This window comes from Myotis yumanensis, unplaced genomic scaffold, assembly GCF_028538775.1.
Source record: "Myotis yumanensis isolate MYYU_CA2020_CCGP unplaced genomic scaffold, mMyoYum1.0.hap1 SCAF_3, whole genome shotgun sequence".
NCBI classification, from domain to species: Eukaryota; Metazoa; Chordata; class Mammalia; order Chiroptera; family Vespertilionidae; genus Myotis; species Myotis yumanensis.
The window spans coordinates 187,985,438-188,001,153 of NW_027223754.1; the positions used below are offsets into that span (position 1 = coordinate 187,985,438).

At 36.9% G+C, this 15,716-nt stretch overlaps 1 protein-coding gene across 1 annotated transcript in view; it reads right to left on the reverse strand.

The window, feature by feature from the left end:
• ATF7IP (activating transcription factor 7 interacting protein) overlaps positions 1-13,851 on the reverse strand; it is a 114,488-nt gene extending 100,637 nt beyond the window's left edge. The window contains exon 1 of the mRNA XM_070410654.1: positions 13,689-13,851. The gene's annotated coding sequence lies outside the window, so the exon portion shown is untranslated. The remainder of the gene's footprint in view (positions 1-13,688) is intronic.
• Positions 13,852-15,716: the final 1,865 nt, after the last annotated feature.

A 15,716-nucleotide genomic window follows, 5' to 3' on the forward strand; every position in this document is an offset into this window, starting at 1 on the left:
TTGCCAGGGGTCACACAAATAGCAATGAAAGAAAACTTGAAGATTACTATACTTTTTTTTTCCTAGTCAATTACTATACTTTTTATATATCATACATTACACTATCAGAAAACTTTCTATATGTTAAAAATTCCATAGGCCCTAAGTTAAAGGTTTCACTATGTTTGGTAGGAAGTTAACATACTTTTCACTTATTTAGTCAATATATTTTAATTACACAAGTTATTATCAATATTATACTTATTAAAAGAAAAGAAACATCAGAAGGGTATTAAGATGGTAAACTGAAAAACATCTAATCTCACTCCCTCAGATCCCATTTAAACTATAGTAGAGGTATATATTTGAAGTAAAAACCTCAAGAATGGGTAGAAAAGTAAAAGAAACAATAACTAAACTTTGGGGAGATGGGAAATAAGCAGAAACACTGGTAACTTACCTAGCAATTCCTACAACACCATATTCCAAGCTGCACTGGAGACAAGTTAAAACGAACCGATTTGATTAACATGGCAGCAACTTCAAAAAACATAGGGACTAGATGAACTAGGTACCTTTGGAAATTAGAGTGAAGGGAGCAAATAGTAGGATGGTGTGACTAAAAAGAGAATACTAGTGAAAGCGGTTTGTGCAGCAATAAAGCCCTCACCACATTCCACTGAATACCTGTTCTCCCCAATCCTAGCAATATCTAAAAACATCTAGAGCAGTGGTTCCCAACATGGGGCACACACCCCACCAGGGTCAATTTGATTTTTAAGCGGGGCAATTTGAGAATGAGTTATTAACAGTGAGTTTTTTACATTTCTTATGGTTCTAGGGGGTCCCATCGACAGTATATAAATATATATTGTGACATATTTTTGCATTTCAGTCTCTATTATGTTTTGAAACTTTATTTGCTATTTTTTCATACCACTTCATATTATTATTATTTTAATATATTTTATTGATTTTTTACAGAGAAGAAGGGAGAGGGATAGAGAGTTAGAAACAGCGTTCAGCTGCCTCCTGCACATTCCCTACTGGGTATGTGCCCACAGGCCGACGCTCTATCCACTGAGCCTAACCGGTTAGGGCGTGTTTTTTTTTTTAATTAAATCTTTATTGTTCAGATTATTACATTAGTTACTCTTTTTTCCCACCATAACTCCCCTCCACCCAGTTCCCACCCCACCCACCGCCCTCACTCCCCACCCACTGTCCTCATCCATAGGTGCACGATTATTGTCCAATCTCTTCCCTCACCCCCCATATCCCTTCCCCCCCCCCCAAGAATAGTCAGTCCATTCCCATTCTATGTCCCTGATTCTATTACAATCACCAGTTCATACTGTTCATCAGATTATTTATTCATTTGATTTTTAGATTCACTTGTTGATAGATGTGTATTTGTTGTTCATAATTTGTATCTTTACCTTTTTCTTCTTCTTCCTCTTCTTAAAGGATACCTTTCAGCATTTCATATAATACTGGTTTGGTGGTGATGAACTCCTTTAGCTTTTTCTTATCTGTGAAGCTCTTTATCTGGAAGGGCGTATTTTTTTAACAACTTCTTAGTGATTTCTTCCTCAGTACTTCAACTGTCCTTTCATTCTTTTATTTTTTCTTTCATGGATGCCATGTTCTTTGGAAGCTTCTTTAGACCAAGTTAATGGCCTTTTAGGCTTCCTCCACGTGAATAGAAGTTCACTTTTTGAATAATAAGAATTATATGTCATGAGGGGACGGGGGAGGCATCAGGATTTTAGGGATGCTTAGGTGGAGCATAGCCAAAAAAAGGTTGGGAACCACTGATCTAGAATTAAAAATGAAAGCAACATAACAAGAAGAATAGAGAGACACCTAGTTCTCTTGCTCCATTAATCTCCAACATTCTTGGGTTAACCTCCAAGAATGCTGGCAATCACTTTGAGTCTCTATGTACAAACATGGAAGACAATTCTCTGGTGGCATCTAACAAGCCCAAGATGCAAGACCTTGAGAGCTTGGGAGCTCTCCAAAAATAGCCCACCCTGAGCGGCCTATAGTGAAGTTCAACCTGACAAGTTTAAATATTCTAATCTATTTAAATATTCTAATTACTTTTAATCTTCCATAACATATTATGTAATAAGACAAAGAAGAGAAACAGAACTAAGAAAATTCTAACATGGAAGGCAAAGACTAAAGAAAAGAAAATAACACAAAGCAATCAATTGTGCAGGAAAACTTTTTAAAAATATAAGAAAAATTGTCACATTCATGTTTCAAAAGTAAAATACTATAGACAGGAATGAAAAACACAAATTAAGAACACGATAGCTCTGGCCGGTGTTGCTCAGTGGTCAGAGCTTTGGCCCTTGTACTGAGGCGTTTCGGGTTTGATTCTCAGTCAAGGGCACATACCTAGGTTCAATCCCCAGCCCAGGTTGGGGCACATGTGGTAGGCAACCAATCAGTGTGTCTCTCACATCAATGTTTCTCTCTCTCTCCCTCCTCCCCCATCCCTGTTCCTCTCTCTCTCCCACACTCTCTAAAAATCAATGAAAAAAATATCCTCGGGTGAGGATTAATAACACAAAACAAAAAAGAACGTGACAGAAGAAAAAATAAAAATCTCAATAGAAAAACTGAATGATAAAGTTGAACAAATCTAACTTAGCAAAGATAAAGTTGTAAATAAGACAATCAGAGTACCCAACCAAAAATTCACACTGTAATGACAGAACGGCAGAAGAAAGATATCACCAATGAAATTATTTAAGAAAAATTTTCAGGTTAAGAGTTACCAAACTGAAAAGACCTGATGATAAATGCCAGCCAACAATAAACTTTCAGAATAGTGGAGACTATTGAAGATTCTACAAGCTGTTATTAAGGGGCAAATCAAAAAGAAGAATGGTTTCATATTTCTCAGTAGTAATAGAAGATAATAAAACAGTGCCCTTAAAATTCTGAAGAAACATTATTTCTAACCTAGATTTCTATACCTAGCCAAACTATCACGCATAAAAAATACAGGACAATTTTCAGACATACATAGTCTCAAAAAATATACCTCCCATATATTGTTTCTCAAAAAGTTACTAACCAATATGGTCCCCTTCCCTCTAATGATAGAAGTCAATAAAAAGCATAAAAAACAAGAGTTCTGCCCTAACCAGTTTGGCTCAGTGGACAGAGCATCCGCCCACAGGTTCGATTCCAATCAAGGGCACATACCTCAGTTACAGGTTCGATCCCTGGCCCTGGTCAGGGCTCTTGTGGGAGGCAACTAATTGACGTGTCTCTCTCACATCAATGTTTCTCTCTGTCTTCCCCCTTCCTTCCACTCTCTCTAAAAATCAATGGAAATATATCCTCAGGTAAGCATTAACAAAAAATAAAAATAAAAAACAAGGGTTCTGCACCGAAAGGAGTGAAGGAAATCCCCACAATGATGAATAAAATTCTAAGGATGACAGTGGTATGCCAAATGTAGAGAATTAGGCTAGACTGGAGCAATGCAACTCAAGAAACAAAAATACCATGGACACAGACAATAGTGTGGTAAAGGCCTGGGACGGATGGGTGTGGGGTGAAGGTAGTCAATGGGGAAAAAAACAAAGGGGGCATCTGTAATACTTTCAACAACAAAGATAAATTAAAAAAATAAAGAGAAACAAAAATAAACCAAGATCCTTGCTGCCACTATTCCTAAAAGGGAAAATGTGTCTTCTACGTAAACATCAAAAGATCCTTAATAAAGGACTTTACAAAATCATCTTAACTATTACTATATGCAAGAGACTCATAGATACAGACCTCCTGGTATAGAGATGACATTAACTCTATGAATCGACATATGTCAAAACTGTATCAAGAGAATGGGTCAAGATTCCCATGATTCTGTTAGTCTGGTGCAGACAATTTTGTGTTAAGTAGATTAACTTTAGAGCAGTAAAACAAGAATTACTTAGGATTAAATGAACTGATTTAATTGTGGTTAATATTTTAATATTTATTGATTTTTTTAGAAAGGAACACCAATGAGAGCGTGGAACATCGATTGGCTTCCTCCTCCTGCATGCCCCCTACCAGAGATCCCACCCTCAAGCCAGGCATGTGCCCTGACCAAGAATGAAATTAGCAACATTTTGGTGCACGAGACGACATCCAACCAACTGAGCCACCCCCACAGGGAAATATTTTATTTTTAATGGTCATATCAAACCTGCAACCTAGGTATGTACCCTGACCAAGAATCAAAACCACAACCTTTTGGTTTATGAGATGATGCTCTAACCAACTAAGCCACCAGGCCAGAGCTAGAATCAACATTTCATATATAAGGAATACTGTTGGGAAACACTAATTGCCCATGTCCCACTACAAAATTACTGTTCTTTTCACTTTACTATATTATTAACTGGTTTTAGGGAAATACTTTGTCCTTTCCCTTGTTCTTTCTTTCCTCATTTATTCATTTATTTGTTTTTATTTTCCAACTTTTAAATCACTTAAAATAAGTTTGAGAGGCAAAGGAATTACACAAATTTAAAACACAAAATTATGTCATTTCATCTTTTTATTACACCCTTATTAATATGCATGCATATGTCCTTCAGAGTTATATTTTAGAAGCTTATTAATAGGTAAGCAACAGTGTTTCCTCATTTTCTTAACTTTCTTCTACTTCTTAATGAATAATTTTTTTCTAAAAGTTGTTTTACTACTTATAATTTTTCATGTGCAAAGTGCATGTCTAATCTTTGAAAATTTATCCAGTAGGTGCGTAAGTAAATTATATGTTCAATTTTTTTTTTAAGTTCTAACATCTATGGATAATGAGTTAAATGAAAGGAAAGAACTAGATTATCTGCCTCCCCTTTTTTTCACCTCCACCTAAAACAAATAGGTTCTATTCTTTTGATGAGTAAATATTTATTGAATATCAAGGTAGGAATTGTGGAAAGCAATCTCATAGTTATAACAGTGGTCTTACCATGGTTTAAGCATACCTAATTAGAAGGGATTTGTCTTTAAAGTGTGACATTTTCCAGATATATCAATAACGTATTACTAACTGCAGGAAGCTTATAAAGTACTACACAAATAACCCTAAGCATAAAAGTAGAAAGAAATACCTTTGAAGGATATACAAAGAAAAACAAAGTAAAAAGAGAAATAAAAGAACTTCCAGCTGAGAATAATTAACAGATCCTTTATTAGGTTTATTATATAGGCACCATGGCAGCAATGACTTATTAACAAAAATCAAGAATTTATATTAGGGAGCTATTTTGAGTTCTCCTAACATAACATTTCCTTGATTTCCCCACAACAGAGTCCCACATTCTGTGCCTTGCACAAGCATCTATTGTTTTATTTATCATCTACAGAAAGCTACTTTTAATTACTTAATCATGTAAGTTTTCCCAATAAGCAAATAATTCACCACCACAACCTTTTTACTTAAGTATATTACAAGGCCTTCAAAAATCATTATTTTCCACGCTGGATGGTGTGGCTAATTGGTTGGAGTGTCATCCCGCACCAAAGGGTCAAGGGTTTGATTCCCAGTCAGGGCATACACCCAGGTTGTGGGTTCAGTCCATGGGAGACAATTTACCCACTGTCCTTCATCCTTTTAAAATAAGCAAATTAACTGGCAAGGTTAAAAAATATTACAGTTGTTTTAAAAATTAAATTAAAATGCCAATTCTTGCAAAACTAATCACGATTTAATGTTTTCAAAGGGAAGCAAAAAAGAGGAAGAATTCTACCAAATAAGATAAATATTTATAATGACCAGAACCTCAGCCAAAAATCATGAACACAAAGCTCTCAAAGTCCCATTTCAAAAGATACAGTTATAACTGGATCTAACTCTTAAAACAAAAGTTTTCAATATCAAATTATGAATTACTTAGAGAGACTACTTCTACAGCTTCCTTTTGTAGCAGAAAATGCTAGTTGTTCTCTAATATCCATTTCTCTCCTTCATTTATAAAGCTTTCTAATTTTAGCCAACCTCATGGTTGTCCGAATGTGTACTACATTTCCCAGCCTTCCTTTCCCAGCTAAGTATGTTCCAATGACTAAATTTTCACCCATAAAAAATGAGTCAAAGTGATATGTGCCACTTCCAAATCACGTTTTCAAAAAAATGAATGAGCATTCCCACTCACTGTCTTTTCTCCCTTGCCCCTGGCTAGTGAAACTGTGAAGTAGTTCAACCTACAAACCATATTCAACATATGGAAACCATGTTAAACCAAAGCCAGCTGTAAATCCTAAACAGTCTTCTGCTGTATTGTTATATGAGAGAAATAAACAGTTTTCATGCTTAAACAATAGTAATAGAGTTTCTTAGAGAAGTTTAGTCTTTACTGTAATCCAATTAGCTCCTGATATGTACCACTTAAAAGAAAATAAAAGTTCAAAGGTAGTCTTTTTTTTTTTTCCATGCTTTCCCCTATTTCTCCCTTTTCTTAAGATATTTAATCTAATATTAGGTAGCAGGGCAGATACATCTTAAGCTCCAAGCCTTAGTTGAAAATGAGCTGAAGCAGTCAAGTCATTATTGACTCACCAAACACTTTTTATCCTGGTCCTCAAAACAGCAGATTCTCTTTCCACCTTCTAGGTTTACCTTTGTACAAAATGCAAGGTATTATCTTTGAAGATTACCAACTCCAAGAGAATTCTTTTTACATCATGTCAGTTCTGAGAATCACTATTCTAATGTACAATTCAAATTTCTCATTAGAATGTAAAAGTGCCATAAAGTGCTACACACATAATTCTTGGTTACCCACGAAGGCACTAATTCCCCAAAGTAGCACAGGGTCATATAAACAAAGAAAGGAAGACATTCTGACACTGCCACCTCACATCACCATCATACAAAGAGGCACTCTCTCACAAACAAAAGGGTTCAAACTAGTTATTCCTAGCTATTAGATACAAAATACACAACAATTTTATACTATTCTGAGCAATGAAAAATTGCAGACATGAATAAGTAAACATTTCTGATGGTAAAGTTAATAGGTCATCTTCATTTCCCCGACTTTCGTGTTTATGTAAGTCCAATTATAAAGATTGCCAGGGAGGCACTATCAACTATACCCATAGGCCTAGGTCTGGCACGCTTTTTGAAAGGTGGCCAAGGAGATGCTTCAGTCATTACCTTAAAGACTCAAAAATCCAAATGATTAAAATTCAAAACTGAAAACATTCACATCGTATAAATAAGCATTACCCACCCACCAACCCCCTCACCCCGCATCTTCTCTTTTTACAGGACTTAAAAAACTGAAAATGCTGCCCAGCACTCATACTCTATCTATTAGAGAATAATTTCCACCCTACAACTTGAAACATATATAAACAAAGTTTAATTTTGTGGAACTCATTGCTCCCTGTTGAACAAACTAGCATGACAGGAGAAACTACTGAATTTACGTTGTAGATCATAAGACAATCTGAAAAAGAACACTGTGAAATAATATTATTTAATTTTTTTAAGATTTTTTAAAAGAGAGGAAGGGAGAGGGAGAAAAACATGGATATGAAAGTGAAACCATCAGCTGCCTCCTGCACAACCCCAATGGGGGGATGGAGCTTGAAACCCAGGCATGTGCACTGACCCATAATCAAACTGGCAACCTTTAGGTTCCAGGGATGAAGCCCAACCAACTGAGCCACACCAGCCAGGGCTATAATGTAATTTTTGAAGTCTAGGGCTCTCTAGAACACATAGCAAGATCAAATAGGCAAGAGTTGTTTTTTGTAATTTACTCTAGGGAACTTACAAGAACAAAGAGCTACTTGATGATATACTTGTAACCTATTATGTAAATACTGTTAAAGCATCACATAATTTTATCTATAATATGCCCCACAAATATTAGAAACTCAAAGGTAAGAATTTTATCCTCAAAATTCTTTCAGCATATGCCAATGTATGAATTTTCCATATACCTCAAAACTTAAAAATATAACAAATCTTTCTAAACTAAATCACATACTTTTTTGCCTTCCTGAACAAGTTAAACATATCTAAATATTCTGTATAATTCAGAATCATTAATGAGATTGTCAATTATCACAATGACTATAGATTATAAAATGAGTACATAATTATTGCATAATAAATACTGATTCAGTTCTAGATATACAGATTCCCAAACTAAATAACCTCAAAACTAAAATTTTAAATTCTTTCTTCTAACACTTGAAATCTGACACCTCTACACTATCAAGATGCTAGCCATCATCTCTTGCTACTATCTATATCTATTTCTCTGGTAGCACTTTTCCTGTCCCAAATTTGCTAAAAACAAGTATCATTTGTCAGAACTAGGAAAAATTCTCAGGTAAGAGCAAAGGTCACACAAAAACAGTAAAATATAAAAACTTCTTGTTCCGCCAAAACCGGTTTGGCTCAGTGGATAGAGCGTCGGCCTGCGGACTGAGGGGTCCCAGGTTCGATTCCGGTCAAGGGCATGTGCCTGGGTTGCGGGCACTTCCCCAGTGGGAGATGTGCAGGAGGCAGCTGATCGATGTTTCTCTCTCATCATCGATGTTTCTAACTCTCTATCTCTCTCCCTTCCTCTCTGTGTAAAATCAATAAAATATATTTAAAAAAAAAAAAACAAAAAACAAAAAACTTCTTGTTCCATTGGCATGGCTCAGTGGTTGAGCATCGACCTATGAATCAGGAGATCATGATTCGAATCCAGGTCAGGCACAAACCCCAGTAGGGGGTGTGCAGGAGGCAGCTGATCAATGATTCTCTCTCATCATTGATGTTTACACCTCTCTCTCCATCTCCCTTTCTCTCTGAAATCAATAAAAATATTTTTAATAAAAATAAAATAAAAAATTCTTAGCAGTTTTCCTTGAAAAAGACCTAAGATGGGAATTTTTCATTAAAAAGAAAAAGAAAATGCTTAAGAGAAACCAGTATCTTAACAATTCTATCTATTGCCTAGGTTTATTTTTATAAAACCAATAGTATTTTGAGTTCTATCTTTACTCCCTTGTTTTCTTCTTTTCACTAATTTTAAGTTTAAAGAGTTCAATAAAAATGTTTTGGAAATAAACTTACTTTCTTTCCTATACCCATTATTTAAGTGATAAAATAGAATTATAACTGAAAGAGATCACTAATAAGCAAAATTATACTTTTCAGTGCAATCAGTACAAACAGATTTAATGGAGATTTAACCAAAATTTCTCCATTGAAAAAAAAGTCTATGTTAACCAAAGAAGAAAATTTTAGTTTAAAAATTGTAGAACATTTTATCATATTTTTCCTACTTCTAACTTCATAATTTGCACTATTTTCATGTCATTATGTCCTAAAGCAGATTAAAAATAGAAATGTAGTCCTATTACACACACCTGAAAGGTCTCAGGTTCAATTTCTGTTCCCAGAACATACCCAGCTTGTGGGTTCCATCTCTGGTCAAGGGGAGGCAACAGATCAATGTTCATTACAGCATCATTTACAATAGCCAAAATTTGGAAGTAGCCCAAGTGCCCATCAGTAGATAAGTGGATTAAAAAGCTGTGGTACATTTACACAATGGAATACTACTCTGCCATTACAAAGAAGAAATTTTTACCCTTTGCAACTGCATGAATGGACCTGGAGAATATTATGCTAAGTGAAATAAGCCAGTCAGAGAAAGACAAGTCCTCATTATGATTTCACTCATATGTGGAATTTAATGAAAAAACTGAACTACCAAGCAAAATAGAAACTGACTCACAGGTGGAGCACAGGCAAAAAAAAGTTCAAGTTCACTAATTATAGAAAAAAAGAAGTTAATAAGATACTATTTTCAACCACCAAACTGATAGTGCAGTGGTTGGCAAACTGGCTCTCGAGCCACATGCGGCTCTTTGGCCCCTTGAGTGTGGCTCTTCCACAAAATACCGACTTCTGCGCATGGGCCACAAAGTTTCAATCGCACTTTAAGTGCGCGCCAGCACGTGGTATTTTGTGGAAGAGCCACACTCAAGCGGCCAAAGAGCTGCATGTGGCTCATGAGCCACAGTTTGCCGACCACTGTGATAGTGGTATGAGAAATGCTATTCAAATCATCTTTTTGTCAATTTTGTAAATTAATTTAAAAGCCTTTTGAAACAGTAATCTATAATAATAAAAGTGTAATATGCTAATTAGACCAGACGTCCTTCCGGACATCCTTCTGGATGAAGCCGGGGCTGTGAGGGAAGCCCAGGTCCTGAGTGCTAGAGGGAAGCCGGTGCTGGCAGCACAGGAAAGAAGGCCTACTCTTGCACGAATTTCGTGCATTGGGCCTCTAGTTTCAAATAAATTATAAAAAGTAGATCATGACTCATGTTCAAGGATGTTCACTTCAATTATAATATCAGTTATAATAGAAAATGGGCAATAAGCAAAATGGTCAACAAGAAAAGAAGGTTTAGTATGCTCAGTGGTTAGAGCATCAGCCATCACACAGAAGGGTCAGGGCAAATACTTGGGTTGCAGGTTTGATCCCATGTGTGGGAGGCAACCAATTAACGTCTCTCACATCGATGTCTCTCTCTCTCTCTCTGTCTCTCTCTCTCTCCTCCTCCCCTCCCCTTCCCTTCCACTCTCTAAAAATCAATGGAAAAATATCCTAAGGTGAGGACTAACAACAACAAAACAGATTTAGTAAGTCACAGCACATTCTAAATCTATATAATAAAAGTCTAAGCAACCTTTACGGCGGAACAACCAGAACAACCAGTCGCTGTGATGTGCACTGACCACCATGGGGCAGACACTCAACGCAGGAGAAGCCCGGCTCAGAAGCCCGGCTCACAGCTGCTCGCAGCAGCACTAAGGAGCAGTGAGCAGGTAGGCAGTAAGGAGCAAGGGGTCCCGGACTGTGAGAGGGTGCAGGCTGGGCTGAGGGTTCCCCCCACCCCCAGTGCAAGAATTTCGTGCACTGGGCCTCTAGCAGTGATAATATTATGTGGCTATTTAAAAACATTTGTTGAATATTTAATAATTTGGGATATTTTCACAATATGTCATATAACCATTAAAAAACGCATTCTAAAAGAATAAGCCTGGCCAATGTGGCTAAGTGGTTGAGCGTCATGCTTCGACTCCTGGTCAGGGCACATGCCTGAGTGCAGGCTCAATTCCCAGTAGGGGGACAGGCAGGATGCAGCCAACTGATGTTTCCTCTCATCGATTTTTCTCTCTATCCCTCTCCCTTCCACTCAGTAAAAACCAATAATATGAACATTTTAATAGAATAAAATGGGAAAATATTCACAATATAATACTAAATTAAAAACAGGTTAATCAATTATCAAAAGGTCACAAAAATCACCAAAACATTTAGAGCATTTATTTCTAAATGTTAATTAGTTTCAATATGTTCCTAATGTGCTATAAGTAAAAAAAAATTTTTTTAATATTTTTATCATACATTTAAATTATTAAAAAGCCAATTTTATGGTTTATGGCTTCATCAAACCTTATCTGAACTAAATTCTACAATGCTTAAAATTCACAAAATAGCCCCATTAACTTTTATGCATCCTGGAGTAACCTAGTTTTAATATTTATATATGCTGCATACATGTCAAAATTTTGCGGCATCGTAACTATCCAAGTAAAATTTCAAAACAAGCTTGTACTGACAGCGCACGGATGAACAAAGAGTGGAGGTTCACACAATTCATTAATCTTAGTTTTAAGTTTATAGAACTGTATTTGCCTTTCTAACAAACATGACAGCAAAATTGTCCCACCAATAAATATTTACATTGTTCATTATGTTCTTCAGTGTTTTCAAGTACCTCTTATGATCTTTACCATTAACCTAAGAGGCAATCGTTTGTATATTCAAATTAAAACATCAGCTTAAATATATAAACCAAAATATTTCACTTTTCTGGAAATGCAAAGTGTACCATGCCCTAAGATCAAAGTTCTTTTCTTTACCTAAATATGTATGTCTCTACACATATCACATGTACAGACACACAAATACAGAAAGTACAACATATTTTTAACTCTAATAAAACATCAGAAACAATGTCAAAGGAGGTGGGAGAGGGGTCTGCTGGGTAAACCACTCCAGAAGCATAAAAGGGAAAATTGCACAAGTGCCCTCTAAATATATTTCTGTAGAGGAAACTCCAGAAGCCCAGGAACTATAGAAAACATAATATTTCCTATCACTCCATTCTATCTCATACGTGATATCATTTTTTAAAAATCCACCAACCACAAGTATTCCTTTCAACTACATCTTGTTAGTACTACTAATGGTACTTATTTTAGGCAATAAAAACAATCCTAAAGCAACCAAGATTACAAAGCAATAGCCACTTCTTCAGTTGACAGGGGACTTATTTAAACTTATCGAGAAAGGAATTATTTTGTATACAAACCATAGATGAAGCTTACGAAAACCATTTACAAGTTTTCAGCCCAGTAAGAAATAATTTGCACAATGGTAGAATTATATTAAATCGTATAAAACTTCTCCCAGGGGTGTTATGTAAGATTAAAATATAATGACACCACCATTTTCAACTAAAATAATCACTAGCATACGTATAACTACCTTCTTTAAGAAAGTAAAACCAGGAACAAACTTACAATTTTAAAAAATCAAACACAATATTATCTTATACATATGTGGTCAGTGTATTTTGTAAATCAACTGATTTTATTTTTATTGATGGTTCACTTAATTTCCTCATAAAGGCCTCAGTGTGGTTAGAAGTTCTTTACAGAATTCTTTACCAGAAAAATTCATCAAGTTTTATATTTCACATATCATAAACAAAATGCTAAGAAAATGAATTAATTTTAAAACAGTAACATAAATGACCTAACCGAAGCAATAATGGAGAAGTGATCAGAGACCGAAAAAAATGTATAACTCTAGTGCAAGTATGATCAGAAGCACACAAACTAATTAAAATTAAATCTTCACTGACTCAGGATGAAATATTTTCTAAAAATAAATACTCAAAGGAGATTGAGATTTCTTTTTAAACAACATCACACTGTCTTTCCAATGGGCCCCTCCCCCTCATGTTTCCCAAACTCAAATTGTTTCTATTTTGTAAACATTCACAACAGTACTGGTTAAAACAGGGTTAAAAATGTATTTGCAAGTATGCAGTTCAAATAAATGCATTTCCTGTATGACCACCACTAGGTGCTGATCTTCACCTGCCTGAATATAAACTTCAATCCCGCAAAACTCTAAAAGTGAAATTATAATCCAGAACCATAGGTGACACTTTCACAGAAAATTAAGTCCACAGCCTCTCAGAGAATCAGAGAAACGGAAGAAAACAGTTTAAGGTCAGTTTAACACTTCAACATCAGTGAAGCGTTTTTCTTGAAAAATGTGGGAATTTGAGGGTAACAAAATATAACCCTCTCAAGAATGAGTAAAATTAAATCTAGAACCCAAATGGCGACCAACAAGAACATTAGATCCTGAAAATGCATAATGCGCTTGCGCAGCCACCGCCCCGCCAGCTGCACAACTGCAGCTAGAGGCCGACCCCGCAAGATCACGTGCTCCCATGCAGCGCGCGCCCGCAACCGCGCACGCGCAAACGCAACTCCCGCGGCCGCCATAATGCGGTCTTGACTCTTCAGAAATACAATAGTAATTCAAGAAAACATGGTTATAACAGCCCCTAGGATGCACATATACCTTTCCGGGCGGAAGATGAGGGAAGGGGAACTAAGTTCCTTCCCACAGCGCCGTTCCGCGCTGCCGTCCCCAACGCTGCCGCCTCGGGCTCGCGCGCGCCAGTCGCCACCACCGAAGCTGCCGCCGCCGCCGCCGCTGCCGCAGATTCAAAAACAAACCCGCTTCTCCCTTGCACGCGAGGCCGTTATGCAAATTAATGTGGGCGGGGCTCGGTGGACGTCTTCTTGGCCACACCTTCTGTGCTATCAGCCAATAGGCTCACAGATTGGCTGATCTCCATGCAAATTGCCTGGTTTTTTATTTGAATGAGGAAAATTGGCCCCGCCTCCTGCTGTAGAAAAACGGAAGGTTTGAGGTGGTGGCGCTGTGTCTTTCGGTTGCAGTGTGAGGTGTCTTTCTCAAAACTTCCCTCGCCCAGTGAGGAGCACTTTGTGAGCGCCCTCTATGAGGCTTAGAAAGAAGGAAGCAAGGAAATAGGTAGGTGGAAGTTAAAGAGCTGAGGGAAAGGTTTTCAAAAAAGGCTGGAGTGTGTTGATTTGTTCATTGTTTATGTTAGAAATTCACAAAGTGTGCTTTAAATTGTGTAAGTAATGAGGCGATGAGGAAAACACATCTTTTCTTTCAGTTGTCCTGCGCCAGAGCAAGCACTTCTAATCATACCTTTCCACCAGAAGGATCCCTCTTACCCAGTCTTATGTTGGGAGCCGACCCTTAATGAAAACCAGTGGGATGTAGTGGAGAAGGTGCTACTCAGTTAGGACTTCTGGATTCAAATCCAAGGACTTGGAGGGACTTGCCTGTTACTCGGAATAAGTGTGTCACTCAGTTTTCTCATCTCTAAAATGGTGATAATGCCTACAGTTAAAATCCGCTGGGAGGACTAAATGACGGTAAAAGTAAATGTGTTTTGTAAAGCAAAAAGAGCCTGACAAATAATAGATCATAGAGTTTGGTTGTTGATTTTTAATGTAATTTCTCCCTTAATCTATCCCTTTAATATTTAGTTAATAATCACTGTGTTCCAGACCTATATTAGGCACCTGTCCTCAAGAAATCTGTACTACAGTGGAGGAGACAGAACAGTAAATGGGAAATGTGAGTAATAAGAAATTAGTGCAAGGTAGTACTTATTTTTATAATTTGGGCCTCTCAATTTAGTTGATATAGGTAGGAGAATCACCTAATTCAGACTTGGAGAATCAGTAATGCCTTCCTAGAAGAGGTCATCTCTAATGTGAGAACTGATTTAATAGATTTCTTACCTAAAAGCTGAACTTTATTGTGAGAGCAATGAGAAATCACTTAAAAGATTTAAGTCAGGAAAATACAATTAGATTTTTTAATTGAATTTATTGGGGTGATATTGTTTAATAAAATTATATAGATTTCAGGAATACAATTCTATAATACATACTCTGTATATTGTATTGTGTATTTACCACCCCAAGTCTCCTTCCATCACCATTTATCCCCTTTTTACCCTCTTCTACCTCCCCTAACCCCCTTTCCTCTGGCAATCACCATACTGTTATCTGTGTCCATGAGTCTTTCTTTTTTTGTTTAATCCCTTCACCCATCTCACCTAGCCCCCAGCTCTGCCCCCCTGACAACTGTCAGTCTGTTCTCTGTATCCATGAGTCTGTCTTCACTTTGTTAGTTTATTATGTTCATTAATAATATGCACTCCTGTGTTCATTGCAGTGTTATTTATAATAGCCACGATTTGGAAGCAGTCCAAGTACATAAGAGTAGATAACTGGATTAAAAGTTCCATATGATTTCACTTTGCCGGCAAACTGCAGCTCGGCAAACCGTGGCTCGTGCGCCACATGCGGCTCTTTGGCCGCTTCAGTGTGGCTCTTCCACAAAATACCAACTTCTGCACATGGGCCACAAAGTTTCAATCACACTGTATGTGTGCACCCGCACATGGCATTTTGTGGAAGAGCCACATTGAAGGGGCCAAAGAGCCACATGTGACTCGTGAGCCGCAGTTTGCCGACCATGGGTCTAGGCTAATGGCAAAAA